The 19,676-nt window shown below is 39.9% G+C and overlaps 1 protein-coding gene across 7 annotated transcripts in view; it reads right to left on the reverse strand.

Annotated features, from left to right (window-relative positions):
* The window catches only part of LOC141579467 (uncharacterized), a 198,487-nt gene that overhangs the window by 78,244 nt on the left and 100,567 nt on the right, over nucleotides 1-19,676 (reverse strand). For all 7 annotated transcript variants that reach the window (XM_074375746.1, XM_074375669.1, XM_074375684.1 and 4 more), the window contains 2 exons: nucleotides 7,283-7,468; nucleotides 4,594-4,817 (listed from right to left, as the gene is read on the reverse strand). The gene's annotated coding sequence lies outside the window, so the exon portion shown is untranslated. The remainder of the gene's footprint in view (nucleotides 1-4,593; nucleotides 4,818-7,282; nucleotides 7,469-19,676) is intronic.

Below are 19,676 nucleotides of genomic sequence, written 5' to 3' on the forward strand. Positions count from 1 at the left end.
AATACTACAAAGAGATTTAAATTGCAACAAAAAAAGTTCACATATTAGTATAAATATATATATACAATCAATGGGGATTAGGAAAAGAATAGACATTTACTAAAAACCCACTGCAATCCAGTCATTTACAAGCATATCCTGGAATATAAGCTCTATGATCCAGGGGTCCCCCACCCCCATTCTCATTGCCAACTCCCTTAGTAATCAACTACCAAGGCACCAGCATAGAACCACGCAATCAGTATTTTAGGTATAAGTGAGGCAATTAGCTCATTCAATTCTAAAACAAAAACCCTAAAATAAACACTGAACTTATTTACAGATAAAGAAAATTGGACACAAAAAAGTAAACTTTCTTCCTCAACGTCACGAAGCTATTAAATGGTAAAGGCAAGATTTCAACTCGTCTGCCTGATTATAAAAACTAAGGTGGAAATCCCATTCCACTTGTGATGGTCCAGCAGCACAAACTATCACCCTATCTTTGTTCAGATCAAGCCTTAGACAGCCTGAGACAGCACCCATTTCCTATGGAATTCGAGGGCAAATGATAAAAATAAGGGTTTTATATCCAGCAGTTTTCTTAGGTCTCATTTACATAAAGTGTCAGCAGGTCAGCAGAAAAACTCTGGGCAATGTGAGTGGGTCCACAGCTTTTTGCTGATAAGAAACTCAATCTATCAGGATAGAGTGACATTCCCATGAGAGGCCACATGGACATAAACTAAAGGCAGCTGAGCAATGAAAACTAGCAAGACCCTGGAACTCAAGCAAGAAGGATACCTGCCATCCCACACCCATTTGCCTCTTCATCCATGTGGACACAATGTCAGGAAACCAAGGTTCTTGTCCAAGTTACACCATCATGGATTCTCACCCATAAAAATTTACGACTCTATGCTGTCTTAAGTCCTTTCCAACTCAAATATGATGACACCAATATCTAAGCAGAATCTCTATGTCTCCACTTCCTCTCTTCTAGTAGGAGAATAATTCTATGGCCACAGAGAAATCCAATAAAAAAAACAATGCATGAAGCCAGGAGAAAGTCTGCTTAAGATACTTTGCTCTCACGCTCAGTGAATGAAAACTCAGAAAAAGTGGTCCTTCTCCCTCAGGAAATGAGAGGTAGCCAGATGTGTGTGTGTGTGTGTAAATCAAATACAGTCAAGTCTGGGATGTGAACAGATTGTTTTATGTCACTGTCATTTCTAGGGAATGAGCCAACTTTTAAAGTAATTTGAATCTAGTGTTCTGAGAGAGTCTCAGGATCTTTTGGTGGAGGAAGGGAAAGGAAAGGAGGAGAGGTAATGAAGCAAAGGAGTAAGTATACTGCTAGGGAAAGGCAAAACATTAATTTTGTTCCTACTGGCATAACATACAAATTAGGAACTGTCTTTCTCCCGATGTCTTCTCGAGCACTGAGTTGCAGAAGAAGCGACAGCCTATTTCTCACTGAGCTTGTGACTATACGTGACATCTTGTAGTCACAGATAATTTACCCTGAACAAATGCTAGCAGCAGGTTGTAATTCTCCTGTTTTGAGAGACAAGGAAACAGGAGTTCAAAGAGGGTAGATAACTTGACAAAAGTCAGAGGACCAGTAAACAAGAGAGGATGAATTCAAACTCAGATCTGAATGCAGAGTCTCATCTTCCCACTCCCAGGGCTGGAAAATCCTTAACACACAGGCTCCCCAGCTCCCCTGCATTGTTCCTGGCACCAAGCATTTCCCATGGCAGAGGTCTCCAGTTCTCACAGACACAGCACTCTGTGCAGCCAATGACCTTCATCGGATCTTGATCACCTACCTGCCACGCCCACCAGGCTTCACCATACAGGCAGGAAAGCAGGCTTTCAAGTGCATACGAAGCCACCCCCTGTCTAACCTGGGTTCTTCTGTGGCTTCTCCAGCCTAAAGGCAGCCATGAAACTGCTCACAGTTTGTACATGAGCCACACTACCTCTCTCCATCTGTCTCCACACCTATACTACTTAGCTATGACCATTTTGAGAATCTTGGAAACAAATTTTTAAAAACACAAAAGAAAGGATTCTGTAACAAGTACTTAATACTTACAATTTTAAATGACAATTTACAAAGTGAGTATTTACAAACCGAATCTGCCTTCCTACGTGTCAGTTTGAACAGTTAAAATATATAATAGCAAAAAATTTTCACTTACAAAATTAACAAAAACATCAACAATAATCTGGAATAAACTCTAAAACAATGCCCATGTTTTACATGGAGAAAGTACAGGACTGTACTGAGTGGTAAAGTAAGAGGTGTGAATGTAGAGACATCAACATATTGTATGGAGGAAAGTAGTTTTGTAAAGATGTAAGTTCTCCGAAATATAATTCAAAACTTACTAAAAAATCCCATAAAAACTCTTATCTGTTTTTTTTTAACTTGAAAAAAATATTTTAGAATTCTTCAGGAATAATAAAGTCATAATACTAGCCAAGAAAATTAGGGATGGAAAAAACAATCAAAAAAAATCGCATTGTCAGATATTAAATAAATTTTTACAATATGTTAGATATAGCACTGGAATAAGAAAGTATGATTGACAGAAATAAACCATGAGCTCAAAAAGAGACTCTAGTATACATAAGTATTTTTTACAGGTGGGATTTCAAATCAAAGAGCCAAGTATGAATTCAATAATTGTCTTGGGACAATCAGAGAATCACCTGGAAAAAACAAATTCTATTCCAGTCATAATGACCACAAGAAAAATTAGAGATACTGATGTAAATATTAGAAAGTACTAATAACAGCAAATATAACTCTTTGCTCATATTAATTCAACTTCTCCTCTCTATAACAAGTACTATTATCATCTCCATCTTAGAGATTAGAAAAACCTACAGAAGAGATATATACCATTATAAGAAAGTATTTCTAAGAATAAAATCAAGGATAAAACCCAAAGAGAAGACATTTACTATCTTAAGATTATTTTGGGCCACAACAAAAATAAACCTACTGAACAAAATGAAAGGCAAGATATGACAAGTAAAAGCTCTGTGATACATGTTGATGAAGACAAGGGGTTAATGTTCATAACATACAAAGAGCTGTCACAAAGCAACAAGAAGCTCCCTCACTTAAATGTGTGCAAAGGACAAAAGGGATCATTCACTTTTTAAAAGTCAGATGGCTAATGAGTGAAAAATGCTCAATACCTCTCTGGTCATCAAGTGCAAACTAAAACAAAGAAAAAGCACTTTTGCTCATCTTATTGGCAAATGTTTTTAAAAGATATTCTAGCTAGTGTCCATCTTTGAGAGAACAAACTGTTAGCGAACTTTTTGGAAGACGACATATCAATGGATATGTAAACTCTGAAAAACGTGTGTACACACACACTGAACTCCACTTTTAGGAATCGTTTCACTTAGAAAAAAAGATCAGTTCAAAAACATGTACTCATCAGAGCATTTACACAGCAGTTTTTACAATGGTGGGAAGAAAAGCTGAAGTGAAATCATATCCAGTGATAGAGAATTGGTTACATAAGTTATTCTACATCTTTTCATTCCCCACAGGAGAAGGAATTTCTAGAGTCACTTGAAAGCGGCCTGTGATGTATGTAATTGTCACATCCAGGGACTGAATTTCCAGAAACCTTAACTAAAGGAATACTCATTCATGGTCACAGGAATGTTTGTAAAGGAAGGATGAAAGTCAAACACCATTTCTGACAGTGGAAAATGGAGAAAACTTAAGTATCCACCATGAAGACAATGATGCCGTAAATCAAGGCGAGCTGTAGGCACTAAGGGGCCAGCGTTTCGGCGTGGTCCAAGGCCTTGTCCACAGTACTCTCCCACCGAAGGTGTCCTTGCACAAGAGACCAAACCTACATATCAGGAGACCCCACTACTCTATCTGAAAGGACCGGGTGAGTCTGGAGTGGGAGGAAGTCTATGATATACCCCTGAGTGAATAAACTGAGCTGCAGAAAACATATAGTATGGCCTTATTTTTCAATAAAGCATATATACACACACATATAGATAGATTTCTGATATACGTGTATGTATGAATGTGTATATATATATGACATAGGCATAAAGGTCATGACATATATACACCACATTTTCAGCAGTTTTTACTCTCAGGAAAAAAGGGGAATGGATGTAGGGGCTTTTTGGTACCACCACAGTTCTCTTTTCAGTACTTCAGTTAAGTATACTTGGAATTTCAAAGTTTATTTAAGTCCGAACTAAAATGGAAGATGCCTCCACAAGACAGAATGCTATACTGGTCATTAAAAATCATGCTAGGGGGGTAGAATATTGTAGAAAAACGTGAAATCAGCACAATGGAAAATGGAGGTCTCCACACAGAAAAAGGCACAGATTGCTCACTGGTTTTTATGACAGAGGAGATACACAATGATGAAAAGAACAGAAAATAGATGTTAAATTGTTAATTATTATCTCTGAGTAGTGGGATCAGGATAGAAACTTTTGCCCCTTTTTTCAGACTTTTATATTAAATACACATTATTTTTCATCTAAAAAAAGCATTTTTAGATGTCTATTACCACACATTGAAAAAAATACACGAGTACTTACAGAAACAATAACTAGGAGACACTGCAGCAGCGCCACACAATGTAGAACGGGCGATCCTGATTAAAACCACGCAGTTACATAAGGACCCACAAAGTGAGAGCACCTGCTGTAACAGGGCGTGGCCGCCTTCTATTTGCCAGTTGTGTCTTCAAGGCTGAGGCAGTTCTGAGCACGGCCAGTGTCAGTGCTGGTGTCTGGATGGATGCCACTGGAGGTGAGGGCACCTGCAAGCCGAGAGGAAGAACAGAAATCATCCTCTGCTTTTTCTGTCTTGTTTCTCTGTTACTTTTAAAGAGAGGCATAAATAAGATAAACTAAATCTTCCCTACTGAAATTTCAGTAATGAAACCGTTTTCAAAGTGTTCACAACTTATATTCTGACTATAACTGTCTTTTCAACACAGCATCATATTTATTAAATGTTAATTAACACAGTTAATTAACTACCTGTTAAAACCTATTAAAGAACATGAAATGCACTACGTGAAAGCACCACGCCTGCAGTAACTACCTTAGCTGTCTTCACGGCAGTGCAGTCAGCCCCCACCATCCCGTAGCCCTGAGCTCCTGATGCTGGTAAGAGAACACGCTGCCGCCTCAGATGGAGAGAAACGGTGAAAGTGTTTTCTGAAATCTACAGCACTGACAAAACATAACTGACAAATCCCAGGCTCCTTTGAGGCTGTCATTTTATGTTTCTGACCAACACCCGTCAATGAGCAGAACCACCCCATTTCCGAGCCATGGGACTCACGTGGGAAGCAGTTTTGGAGAAATTTCCAGGTATAGAATGTAACCAACTATACATAGAACTCTGAAAAAATAAAAGATACAATACCCTGATTTTGGAAGACACTCAAAATATTCTCCTAAGCCTTAGTAGCTGGAAAGGCTGGGCTTATCCTAAGCCACTTATTTATTTCACAGCCAGTGAGCATCTCCCACCAACCCTATTTCCCTGTGTCTGCTGGGAATCTCAGGCACACTCTTGCTGTCGATCATATAAGTCACAGGGCAGACGCGTGTGTCTCACGCCTGCAACACTAACACAGGCCCACCTCCTAGCCTCACAGTTTGAACTTAGCCCCATTTTCTAACCTGTTTATTTGGTATCTGTTTTTCTGTAAGCTGCCTGAAATGCTTTTTGGAACAAGTCAGAAGAATGAGTGGGTAGAGAAATGGACAGTTGGACAGGTGAGAGGTGGGCAGACAGACAGAGAGACTCCAAGAAAAGGGGAACAAAGAAAATTCCCTATGCAGAACCCACTTCTAGTCAGGGAAGAAAACCGCCACGGAGACGTGTGAAGAGGCAGGTGGCTTAGGGCTGTTTCCTGGATTCCATGAAAAGTCACACCAAGAGATGAGAGGGTAGACCTATAAATAATAAAAGAAAAAAGCATGCATGCTTGAAAAATATATCTACAATATGTACTTTCTAAAGAAGAGATTCAAATCAGCAGGGCCCAATAACACAATCCTTGGATATTTACAGAAATGAGAATCCCATCTCCAAACCACAAGGCATCCATTAGGAGCACTGAGAGTCTTCACGGGGGGGTCATAAAGCCGTAACCGCAAAAGCTATGCTCTCCTGCACTTACGAGGAACGAGCAGCTGTGCTAGGGCTGCCCACGTGCGTCACTTACACCCCCAGCACCTCTATGGGGGGGACGCCTAGCGAGCCCCGTCTCTGCAGGACAGAAAACTAGTCCGAGAGACGCTAAGCCGGCCTACCAGTTCTCCATCTCACAGGACTGGTCATTCCAGAGCAGGACTCGAACTCGGACCCACGTTTGTTATCACGGTTCTACCGTGCTTTGTGTGCTTATTTTGTGTATAATACATTTGTTTCTGTCATGAAAGGACATTTAATAAATGATCGGTTGTCTTGCCTATCTCTTTAGCTCACAATCTTTATATTTTTGAATTGTACTCTTATCCCCTGGAGAAAGGAACGGAAAGAGCAGTGGTCAGAATGAGCTGGGGCTCCATTCTTTATCTGTTACCTCATCTCATCCAAGTCCCCAACCAGGGAGAAGGATCAAATGTCCTCTTCATCTTTTAAAGAGAGGTCTCCAGTGATGGTGACTTACTCAACTCCAAAACCAAGTCTGGGGGAAGGGCACATGCAGCAACCAGAGCAGTATCATGTATAGGAAGGTGAAAAGAGCTCAGGGGGTTAGCCTGATTTAATTTCAATCGATAAAAGAATACCACACACTAAAAATACTAGCATGCAATGGATTGGCTCTTTCTTGACATCTAGAAAGTTTCCACAGCCCATATGTAACATTATCGTGAACTAGTGAAAGGAAGAGTCCACAGATAGGGAAAATCAATGCCACAGGCAGGCTGAAACCCAGGCTGGAGGAAAGGAAGAGAAAGGGCATAGTTAAGAAAAGGGGAAAGTCTGGGAAAAAGATATCATCACAAGGATTCTCAAGCATCATTCAGCAATCATAAAATCATTCATTCAATAAAGAGTTACTTAGGTCCTATTTTGTGCAAGATTTTAGAGGGCAAAGAAAGACCGCAGGGTCCATGGTAGCAGCAAGTGGTGGGGCTATAATACAGTTCTCATTCTGGTACCTTGCACATTTTTACTCAGTATAAAGGGAAAAAATAAAGAAAAATAATACTATGTAAACTCTACACATTGTTGAGATAAAATTAAAGAAGACCTAAATACCTGGACAGACACACCACGCGCATTCCTGGATCAGATGACAGTGCTCTTGGAATGTCAGTGCTCCACAGAGCGATCCATATATTCAACGTGGTCTCGATCACAATCCCAGTGGGCTCCTCTGCAGTAACTGACTAGCTGCTGCTACAATTCATATGGGAATTCGAGGGTCTCAGTAACCAAAACGTACTTGAAAAAGAAGAACAACGTGAGAGGACTTGTAATTCTCAATTTCAAACCTTACAACTGTATCTCCAGGTGAGATTAGAGGCCATTTTAACTTATTACTGTGTTTATCCTTATTTTCTAAATTCTCTACAACGAATATACCTGTTAGAATAAGAAAAATAAAAAGTAAGGTATCTTTTAAAACATGCACAACGATTCATTCATTGGGAAAAAATTATTTTAACTATAAAGAGATAAACAAATATCTAGTGAAAAAGGACTACTTAAAAAAAAGGGTGCATTTACATTTTTCATAAATTGAAAACTAAAAGCACAAACACATCAAGTTTCTAGGGAGACAAATACAACATATCAACACTTATTTTCAAAAATTCTAATTGAACAATGAAAACTCAAGAAAGGGAATATCGTGATTGACAGCCAACTGCAAACACATGGAGAGCAAAGGCCTAGAAATCACAGTTCCTTTAAAACTGCTACTAACTCAATAGGAGAGGAAATTCCTCCCTGAGGGGACAGTGGAATCCCATGCATAAGACAGGATACACAGTACAAACTGCACTAGAATCTGGGGTGATTTCCTTAGAACAATTCTGAAGTTACAACATTGCTGAAAAACTATAAAAACACTGACAGACAGATTAAAACACACAGTCATATATATTATATAGAAACATATGAAGTCTGCTCCCATATTACATAGAAATACAAACATATTTGTGCATTTATAGGCACTGATTACTTTATCTCAGATAGAATATTTCAACTAAAACAAAAAATCAATAATACACCCCTCTAGTCAAATCTACTTGATAAGTTACGCTGCTATGTAACCATAATGTGTCTAAGATAGATCTAAAATTAGTGAAAAAGATCTTTGTATGGTTTCTTGAACTCTTCTCAAAATTCCAAGCTTAATTTTAAAATAGATCTGAGCAGTATTTCTATATTATCTTTTCCCTTGTGAAATGACCAATACAGTCTGTTGTCAAACTTCTGTCCTTACAATGATTCACGAGCACCATATCCTCACAAAACTGCTGGACAGCAAGGCGCTATCCAGACACTGTGACCAAACAAATGAAACACAAGGAAGACAGTGACACTATTCTGGAGGGCATATAATCTGTGTCAACACCGGGTTTTTATTTGATTGGTTTGATTGGGTAGCAAGATGAAATCAATCAAGTACTTTCTTCTTTGAGCATGCTGTAAGTCATGACTCTTTTCAGTGTCATGAGCAGGAAAGAGTTAAGCATGACTTGATTAGGTCAAATAGCAACAATCATAACCGGAGAGTGAGTTATAAAGAAGTTAACTGATAGCAATACTTCTGCCTACATGAGACCTAAAATAAATCTACACTGATATCCGAAAGGAAAATGAGGAGATGAGGTCCCCAAAGAGAAAACAAACTAACAAGAAATCAAAAACGGAAACAGTTTTTCATTAACGATTCCAGGAAGGAGTGGAGCATGTTGGTGAAAATCACAGATGTTGGGGACAAACATGAGGGTCTGAACTCCCACAGCACTGGGTAGCTGTGACACTGATATGTCAGTGAAATTTTCTGCATCTCAGTCTCCTATCCATAGACTGGGGACAACAACCGCACCCATCTCCTAGAACGGTCCTACGAATTAAGTTATTTTATATATATAATTTTAAATAAAATACCTCAGATTTTATATAATACCCCAAAAGCACAAGGAACAAAGAAAACAGAGATAAATTGGAGTTCATCAAAATTTAAAACTTTGCTTCAAAGGGCACCATCCAGAGAGTGAAAAACCAATACACAGGAGAAAATTTTTTCAAATCATTTATCTGATTAGGAATTTGTATCTCCAAATGAAAAAAAAAAAAAACCCTACAACTCAACAATAAAAAGGCAACTCAATTAAAATGTGAATAAAGGATCTGAAAAGGTATTTTTCAAGGAAAATATACAAATGGCCAATAAGCACAATGAAACGATGTTCAATATCATTAGCTCTAAGGGAAATGAAGTCAAAACCAGTAGAAGAAACCGCTTCACACCCACAACAATAGGTTATAATAAAAAAAAAATAACAAGCACTAATGAGGACACAGAGGAAGCAGAGCAGGCAGCAGTTGCTGGTGAGGACGTAACACAGCATGGCCACTTTGGTAAACAGCCTGGCAGGTCCTCAGGGAGTTGAACATTTGGTTTCTGAATGACCCAGCAATTCTGCTGTCTGGGCACACACGTAAGAGAACTGAAAACAAATTCCACATAAAAACTCCTACAGGAATATTCACGGTGCCATTACTCATCACAGCCAAAAAGCAGAAACAACCCAAATGCCTATCACCTGATGAATGGGTAAACAGTGGGGCCCAGCAATACAGTGGAATATTATTCAGCAATAGCAAAGCATAGAGTACTGACCCAGGCCACAACGTGGACAAACATTGAAAACGTTACTCAGTGTGAAAGAAGTCTGTCACAATAGACGGTTCCACTTACATGAAGTGACTCAATTTAAATGAAATGTCCAGTACAGGCAAATCCACAGAGAGAGAAGAGTGGCTCATTGGGGCTGGGGGAGGATGGGGAAGATGGAAATATCTGCTTATGCATACGGGGCTTCCTGTTGGGGGGAAGAAAATGTTCTAAGATTGAATGGGATGCACAATTCTGGGCATAGAGTAAAAACCGCTGTACATTTTAATGGGTGAATTGTATTAAAATTGTTAAGAAAAAAAGCACCTCGGGCCAGTACCTTCCCATAGTAAATGCAAATTGCTAAATTTTATTACAGGAAGAAGAAACTGCCCTCAGCATGAAAGCAGGAGATCAGCAAATGTGAGTTAACCGAAATTGGACAAGAGCATTTCACTTGAAACAGTTGCTGAGTGTACACGAAATATTCAGAAATAGGAAAATTAGTTTCACATCACGAAGAAGCATTCTGCTTCAAATGCAGATTAAGGATTCGGCAAGCCCAGCTGCTAGAAATGACCAGAGAAGAAACCTGGTCTGTAAAACAAGCACCAGAGCCAGCAAGGAAGTGATGATGAGGAAAGCAGGCGGCCGAAATTCTGGAACAGTTTGCTACAAATAATTTCTCTACTGAAAATTCAAAAATAAAATGAAAGTGATGTAATGCTCTGTTGACCTCACGTGAATGGGCTTCCTTCGGTTCTCGACTGTTCTGTAACCCCGATTGAGAGACTCAGGAGAATCAGCATGGCTCCTGGGAGTCCCCAAATGACTGCCCACCAGCACGCTGACCACCATCACATCTGCCAGGGTGGAATTGCAGAGAAGAGACTAACTTCTGAAAGGAAATTTTGACAAGGGAAGAAAAGGCTGCAGTCAGTCCTGGGACAGAGGCCCTCTGAGCAGAGGCCAGAAGGCTTCAGGTGAACTGCAGTGGCTCTGAGGCAAGAAGGGACCACGGGGGAGCATATCTCAATTCTCTCCTCTCTCTCCCTCGGGTAGGAGAGATAAAGCCTGCATACTTCTCACCTGGAACTGTGGCATCTGGCTGGCAGAAGTCTTACCAGCACGGAATGATTATTCAAGACTCTGTGTAAAAAGTCAAGAAATCGAGAGGGAGTAGGGAGCCAACTCCACGAGCCTCTCAAATGCTCCCATATTTATTGTGTATAATCAAAGGAAAAATTCATCAACAGTTGTGAGATAGTAAGGAGGAACTTCGGGAAAGACGGGATGAGGCAGAGATTGTAAAATCCACAATGAGTACAAAGGATTAGTGTATCTTTAGGGAAGTCATGGGGTGAGGGGAACAAGATACATTATTAGATATGTGAATTACAAAGCAGACCACCAGACCAGCCAGGTCCTTGTTTAGGGGATAATAGACTATCTAACAGCACACAAGCCCAGCGTTTATTGCTGAGGGCCACGGTCCTTGCTTTGCAACCAGCAGAGTGCTATCTAAAACCTCAACTATGCAAGCAAAGCATTGTCTCTGCTTTTTAAGGCAAGGAGACTGGTGTGAGGATGCATAGGCACTTGCTTGCAAAGCAGTTTCTAAGCATATATTTTTTTATCAAAGTTCACAGCCGGCTGAGGTGTGCTACAGTTTTTTAAACCAATCATGGGCTTTCACATGGAACCATTATGGAGGACACCCTAGGATGACAAATCCTGCCTCTGGGTCTTTTCCTGCCATCTTCAGCCACTCTAGGAGGGTCTAGGCACATCCGTGAATAACGATCCTACAGAACCACCCACACTCTTAAGTCCTGGTGCTTGAAACTTAATTTTAGCTCTACACAACTTACCGTAGAAAAGTTTCAGAAATAAAAGATATGATATCCCTTTTATATCTCATAATATTACTGATTTTTCTGATTGCTCTAAGCTGCTTCTACTTGGTAAAGCACATAATTCTACAGGTGAACTCAGTAATTTCCATTGGGCATATCTATCCATTTTGGGCTCGCTAACTTCTATTGGTCAAATATCGATACACTTAATTGATTTATTTGTTTATCAATTTCAGCCGGGAGGAGAGGGAGTGTCACTCTTTTCCTCAGCCCACCCTCAACTCTTTTCTCATCAACTCAGGACTCCTGAAAACAAAACAAAGTATTTGTTTCCCTTCTACTCTTTCCACAAACACAACAGGAAACATCAGCCTGGAGAAAGAATTCAACACAAATGTTAAAACAGAAATTTACAAACCTGAAGCAACTCCATCTCCGAATCATGATACACAATGAAATGAGAGTATGTGTGTCAGGCACAAAGCATGCGTGAGCCTGACCACCTCATTTCTATTCTTCAAAGGAAGGTAGGTTTTTGTATTTTTTTTATCATTCTTTGTCATTGTTTCTGATTATGCCAAAAAATAGTTTATGAAATAATTATGCACTGCAATAACAGATTTTTATTGTATCAATTATAGATGGCATTCAGAGGGGATAGGAAAACCCAGCTCTGTAAAAAATGCAAAATTTCTTCCCCTGTTAAGAACACGTATACAAAATGCAACAGAGAATTCAAATTCTTGTGAAGAGGAGCAAAGCAACAGAACAAAAGCAAAGTCATTACAATGAGTCGATTCAAAATTCACTAGACAAACCTGCTCAATGCATTCAAAGAATTTTAAAGGCACACTGCAAACCATTCACTTAATGATCTGCAGGCTAGAGGAAGCATTTCCCTCTTTAACAGACAACAGAAATCAATAGGGTGCCCCAAAAAACAAGGACCAAAAAACAATCAGGTTTTTAACGGTTCTCATAAATCAGCATGTTCTAAACATCAAAATCCAGAAATTTTAAACATTAGTTCAAACCACAATAAAACAAGCATTTCAAATAAAGAAAAAGAAAAAAAAAAAAAACCAAAGAAACTAAGCACACAGATCATGTACATAGATTAATGAGCATGTCTTGTACCGCTGGAAGAAAGAACAGGCTATAGCCTTTTACTTGAAAAATAAAACTACTTTTAAAGATAACTCCTAAAACACATTTCACCATTCATGTTGCCTTCAAAAATCTGAGGCACTTGTATCTGATCAGAAAAGCAATTCTGAGTAATAGTATGTTACAATTCAGCGCCAGTTTGCTTTAGAATAAAAAAGAAAAGCTACGGTTCCTCAAATCCTGCACAGAGTGTGAAGTGCCTCCCGGCCTCTTTCTCCTCCCGTTTTCTATGCTCATGCTCCCCAACCCTTCTGAAACAAGTATGACAACCTCTTATTCCCAATATGCCAAATGACAAAAGAATATCAATTTATTTGTGTAAATATATGCCTACACCTTGAACTGGAGGAGAAAGGTATCAGATGTCCATATGGAACTTATTTCTACCTTCCTGAAATCACACACATAAACGTTCACACAGACACAGACACATACCCCCTGGATTACTGGACACTTCACAAGCTTACGAATTCCAACTTCTAGAAGATAACTTTGTAGTTAGTTTAAAATACAATTCTGTCAGCTTTTGAAAGCCTTGATCATCTGCTAAACCATCCAAATATCAAAGAGACCCAATTAGCCTTCTCTGTAGTATGTAATTTCCATCGATGGCAAAACAGACCCTAAGAAGTACTGGATCAAATACTAGTGTTTATCACTACCTATGATCGTTTTTAAGCACATTAACAGATTCAGAAATGTATGTCTCAACATTTATTCTTATTGAAATAGCATACTTGTTCAATTGTCTATACAGAAACTAGGTCCCATGATGGTGTTTAAGATCTATTTTGTGTATTGCAATATTTATTTTCAAGTGCAGACAAGGAGGCTGTGTATTACTCAGTTGTAGAGCACCTACTTAGCATGCACAATGTCCTGGCTTCAGTCCCCAGTACCTCCAAAAAAATAAATAAAAATAAGTGCATATTTAAAAATAAGAATAAAGTTATAAAAAATACAGACTAAAAACCACTGCAATCTAGCTGCTACAATTATACTAAAAAAACAAGGGTTTCTATCAAACACTGACTATATGCCAATCACAGAGACAATCACAAATCACACCTGACAACCATCACGTGTGATTCTCAGCAAACCTACTAAGTAGACACGGATGAGCAACCTGGCACAGCGGATGAGAAGACGGATCTCGGAGGAGCCGTGGACGCTGACCGTCCTGCTCCCCGTGACAACACGTCAGCCCAGGGCAAGCGCTGACAGAGCTGCTCTGAGGGGACACGCAGCTGCATGGAGCCTTGGGGCACTGGGGAGTCCCAGAAAACACTAAAAATTGTTCAGTGAAAAACCAGCTCAAATATATTACATTGTGCCACATCCTTTAAAAAGGGAACATGACTGAGACTTTTTGATGCCTCCGTGTCCTTTCCGCCATCATCAATTATTTGCCCTCTCAGTGCGACCAGTGATGAACTGGACCCCATATGAAGTGCACTCAGATGGCAGAGCTTTTAAAGCTGTTTTATGAAGTTTGTAAGACTCTGTCTATGCCTCACACAGGCGGTCATCCATCACTTCTCACCGGTGTGGACGTACCACCTGAAATCACTCCTTTCTCCTTTTTAAAATCCCTTCATCTAATCCAGACTTTTCAACAGCAAAGCAGCAGCTCACCACAGACAGTGGACAGCTTCTCAACAAAAGGACTCGAACAGCCAATCGGACTACCTGGAAGCCCTTTTCTTCTATTAAACCCACTTCCGGGTACTTCATCATTTTCTGGTTGGTGGACTTGGCCACCGACTGGCCAACTCATAGAGCTCCCAGCCTCATATCCGGGGGTGGGAGAGGACCCTGATGTTTGGAGAAATCAGTGAGGAAGTCGGACATCCTCCAGCCAGGTCTGCACGGGTAGAAGTGCAACAGTGTGCTCAGAAATTATACCGTTAGCATCCCTGGGCTCCCATGGACTGGTTTCACATTAACCAAGCTCATGACACACTGATGCAAGAAAACCAGAAACTTATTAATGTAACAGAAGAAGTGAAACTATAAACCAGACTGAAATATCAGAGTTCAACCATGAGTACATTTTCTCCTCCACAGCCCAATCACAGGCAGGCAGTCACATGGCAACCATGGACAGAAGCAGAGCAGGAAGGGTTTGTAGATTAACTCAATGGACTAAATTTCTGTTATACGAACAGATCTACTGCCTAGAAAATAATTAACGCTAATCACAGTGCACACTTCGTGGACAGTGGCCGAGACATGACAGTGAGCACCTGTGTAACTCTCCTTTCCCTGTCCTTTCTGGGCTAACTGATGCAAAGTGGTACAAAATTCAGGGATGCAGATACCTCTAAACACCCAAAGCCCATCTCTGGGAGCCTCAAAACCAGACAGCCAGGGTTTAAATACCAGCTCTGCCACTTACTAGCTCTGTGACCTTGGCCAACTTACTTACCCTCTCCGTGCCGAAGTTTCCACACTGTAAAACTGGGATAACAATCAAACCTTCCTTACTCGCTTGTTGAGAAGATTGAAGGATTCATTTCTGTAAAACTCTCAGAAAAGAATGTAGCACATTTTTGGTGTTCAACAAATGTCAACTTAATATAAAAGAGATTTACAAGTCTCCCTTCTAATAATATTGTGTTTCCTGGCTAGTATAAGTCCCAAAGAAAATCCTTCTTTCTCCTTTTATAAACTCTTGGGGAGCACCCTCCCATTCCATCCCACCACCTGTTTAAACTAGGGAGGGGATGCCTCCTCCCCACTCCTCTGGGCCATGGAGAGTGCTTCTCCCTTCATACCCCTAACCGCTGGATCACAGCTAGCCCTCGTCACACTAACAGGGTGAGGTGTGAGTCCGGGGAGACAAGCAGGGAATGTGAAACCCTACCTTTCCCTCCAGTGCTGGTCACCATTGGGAAGCACGTGGGATGCTCAGCTCAATGTCAGAACAGCCCTGTGCATGAAGGGGCAGGTCCTCTCAAGGGAAGTCTCGCTGTGGCCCAGAGCTACCTGGGACAGGGTGAGTCTCTAATTCTGGGACACAGTATCATTACACACATTTTCCCACAGCCCTGAAGTTCATGGAGAACGTGGCTTCATCAGTAACAAAGAAAACATTTATCGCCTGCCTACTCTTTTGTGTCATCTCTCAGTTGGCTGCTGGAGACAACATGCATATAAGTATTGGATCCCCTTAGGCCCCAACATATATGAAGTAACAAAAAATTCTGTGGCTTAACGTTGGTTCAGGGTGACTGTGTAACAGTTCTGACTCTGCTGATGCTTAATTATGGGTATAGGAACTATGGAACCTCCTCAAATATCTTTCATCATAAAACCAGCTTTTCTTGTTTTCCTGTTTCTTAGTAATTGCCAAAGACTATAAAATGATGGCTTCACACAAAACAGCAGCTAAAGATTATGAGCCCTCTTGACATACCCACTGTGGTAAACACTTTACATAATTTCTAATTCTCACAATTCTACAAAGCAGATACCAACGTCCCAGTCTCACAGACGAGGGAAAAACTCACAACGAACTGACTCAGGCTCACATGGCTCAGTGGCAGCGCGTGCACGCAAACCCAAGTCAAAAAACTACACCCCTTCCTATATGTACCAAATCCCCTACCACCAATTAACACACAGCAGTGGGGTCAATACTCAGGGAACTCAGTACACTTTTCAGCTTTAAGGTGCTCCAGAGGCCGCTACTAGCTGTTTTATAAGTTCCCGGCTCACTGGTTTCTAACACTGGAAGAAAAGCCCGATTTTGCCATTGTTTACACAGCAAGTCTGAGATGTTCACAGCGAGATGACAGAATAAAACTAAAATATAAGCAGAACAATTTTTCCAGGTAGACAGACATAATGGACATTGTGCTATTCTGAAGCATCAAGCAAAGAAATCAAAACAAAATAACGTTGTTTAAGCCTTCTTTAACAAACAGGAAAATTAAGACGGTAAGAAGGTGCAACAAGCGCCACCTATGGCTAAAAAGACCTTCCAGGTTGCCAGGAAGCATGCAACACAAAAATTGCCTGTAGGATCAGAAACGAGAATCAGATAACTAAAAGCTTCTGTAGCACATACTGCACTTTGCTTCGGGGGAAGCGAGGGTAACTCTGTATTTAATCTGATATTGCTAATACTCCTGAATATAAACAAAAGACACAGGCTCATGGAAACTCATCTTAGAAGAGGAAAGAATGCAGTCCAGCCACTTCATTTTACAGGAGGGGAGACTGAGACATGGGATCTGTCCTCCTTGCAATCGGCAGCAAATCTCTCCTAGGCCTCATGTCTTGCACTGTAGCAAAATAGCAAAAACGAACAGATCTGTAGTAGGCCTATTTTCATAAAAGTCGCGCCTGTATTTTTCCGAAAGTAGGTTATCTAAGTATCTTGCAACATACTTCTCAAAATCCAGGAAATCATACGTTTGTTGAAATACAAAAACATTTATTTACATAATAAAACAGCATGAGCTTTATTGTCTCTATTAAAAAAGTTACATATCAAATCAATGTTTTGATCTTTTAAACCTGTTAAGAGTGCAGGAAAAAAGATCAAAATTTTCTTTAATCACAAAAGAGAGAAGCTTATTCCCTGAAAATGATCAATGTGGATGTCAGAATCCAACGAATTTAAATGTCTGAGTGGATGGTTACACGGCAACATGACATCTGAGTTCTAACAATACACATTCTGTGTAAATAATCTTCAAGGTCGTCTGCTTAAGGCAATTTAACTAGTCCCTGTCTGACTAGAATGATACAGATTTCATTAAAACTTCATAGTTCACTAAAAAATAAATGAATCCTTGTTACTTTAAGCCATATTCATATATATCATATATATACATATTAAATATGCATCAGTAATAAGCCACCCTCTTTAGTATTCAGAGTTGATCCTTCTAAAATATCTGTCATTGTGACAGCACATTTTTACTAAGCACCTCTTGGGTTCTTTGTATACAAGGCTACTAACTCTCACAGTCAGACAAGTTAAACGATATTACTCAAATTTCACAAATGAGGAAATGTACTTAAGCCATGAAAACAACTTATATATACATCATCAGGAAACAAAAGAATAAAGATTTTCTTAAAATATTCACTGACAATCTTTTCTTCCATATTAAGACTACATAAAACCAATTCAGTCTTTGTAAGTATTTCTGTCAATAAGGGCCACTAGAGAAAAACAAGTAACATCATCAGCAGGGGTTGGACTTTCAAAGCCCCCTTCTCATTTGCACTATAATTATTTTTAATGTTTTTTTTTAGTGCTTACAGAGCACTAAAATACATAAAAATTAACTTTTTATGCCACTACCTGAGAATTAAACATCTGCGAAAATGTATAATTTTAATTTATGCCACTCTGTCTCACATTCTCACTGGTGTCTCCCCTTTGAAGGCCTCATCAGGCTGAGATCACTAAAATCGGCCATTTATGGAGTCACAGGATTTCGGGTAACCACTCAATGGGAGGCTGATTAGAGGAGCATTTAAGAATGCATCCTGTGCAGCCTGGATCCCAGCACCGAGCTAGCCACCGCCAGCTGCGTGTGATTTGGGACAAGCTGCTCCATCTCTCAATCCCTCAGCTGCAAAAAAGGAGACACTGATACCTACCGTCAAACACATGCTATGAAGTAAAACATGAGGAAAGTATTTTAGCCTTAGGTAGGTGTCCACTCAGAGCAAGTTTGGTCATTATGATGATGAGGATGTCTGTTAATAAATTGAGCTAGACCAAAAAGGAGAAATCACATTAAAGGAGAAACATTTTAAGCCAATGAACATTTCCTTTTGGATGGATTGCAGAATATTCTATTCATTTTTTTTAATAAACCAAGTTTTGTCCATTAATAATAGATTTACAGGTTCATGGACAAGTCTCCAGAAAAAGAATTAGAGGCCTCTAACTTCTGAATACTAAGAAAGTAAATTTTAAAAAAAATCAGGGGGGAGATTATACCTCATTTGGGAGAGTATGTGCTTAGCATGATTGAGGCCCTCAGTTCAGTCCCCACTAACTCAATTTAAAAACTTTTTTTTTAAGAAATGGAGAATTAAAGCAAAAAGATGGAGGAATACAGAAATTTTTTAGAGACTCATCTCAGATTTAAGATGGGGAAAAAAACATCCATTTCTAAGAGGAAATCTTGAGAACTATGTAAACTGAATCTGAGATGTCTAGTCTTCTAACATTATTCATGAATTCATATTACCAAGTCTTAAAACTACCTGATAACCCACAGTTGTGATACTGATCACAACAGCTGCCAACACGGATCTATCTCTGGCTAGGAATGCTCTGTTCTGACATCTCTGCCCCTGAGGCCTCACCAGGCTGAGAGCACTAAATTCAGTCATTCATGAGCATCTCGTGTAAGTCCTCCCTTTGTGCTCCTCACTCTCCCCTCACCAGCCCCTCTGAGGGAAACACTGTTATCATCATCCCCAACCGCAGATAAGGCCACTGAGGCACAAAGACTAAACACTTTCCAGGTCATATTGGCTTTAAAGGACGTCTGTATTTCTGCTGTTTTGCTTTTGACAAAGGAATCTGAGATATCAATTCAAGGGAGACTGTTAAATAATAAACTCTCTCAGGTCTTCACCTCAAAGAGCAGATACTATAAATTCCTGATGTAGGATGAGGCTGCCGCCACAAACTGACTCAGCTTGAAATTAATATCCAAGATGAAGCAGCGGATACACGTAAATATTCACGATTGTCAACTCCGCTCACGGGTCTGGGCCCTTCACTGCCTGAACTGGGGTG

This window comes from Camelus bactrianus, chromosome 2 (genome assembly GCF_048773025.1).
Source record: "Camelus bactrianus isolate YW-2024 breed Bactrian camel chromosome 2, ASM4877302v1, whole genome shotgun sequence".
Lineage (NCBI taxonomy): Eukaryota > Metazoa > Chordata > Mammalia > Artiodactyla > Camelidae > Camelus > Camelus bactrianus.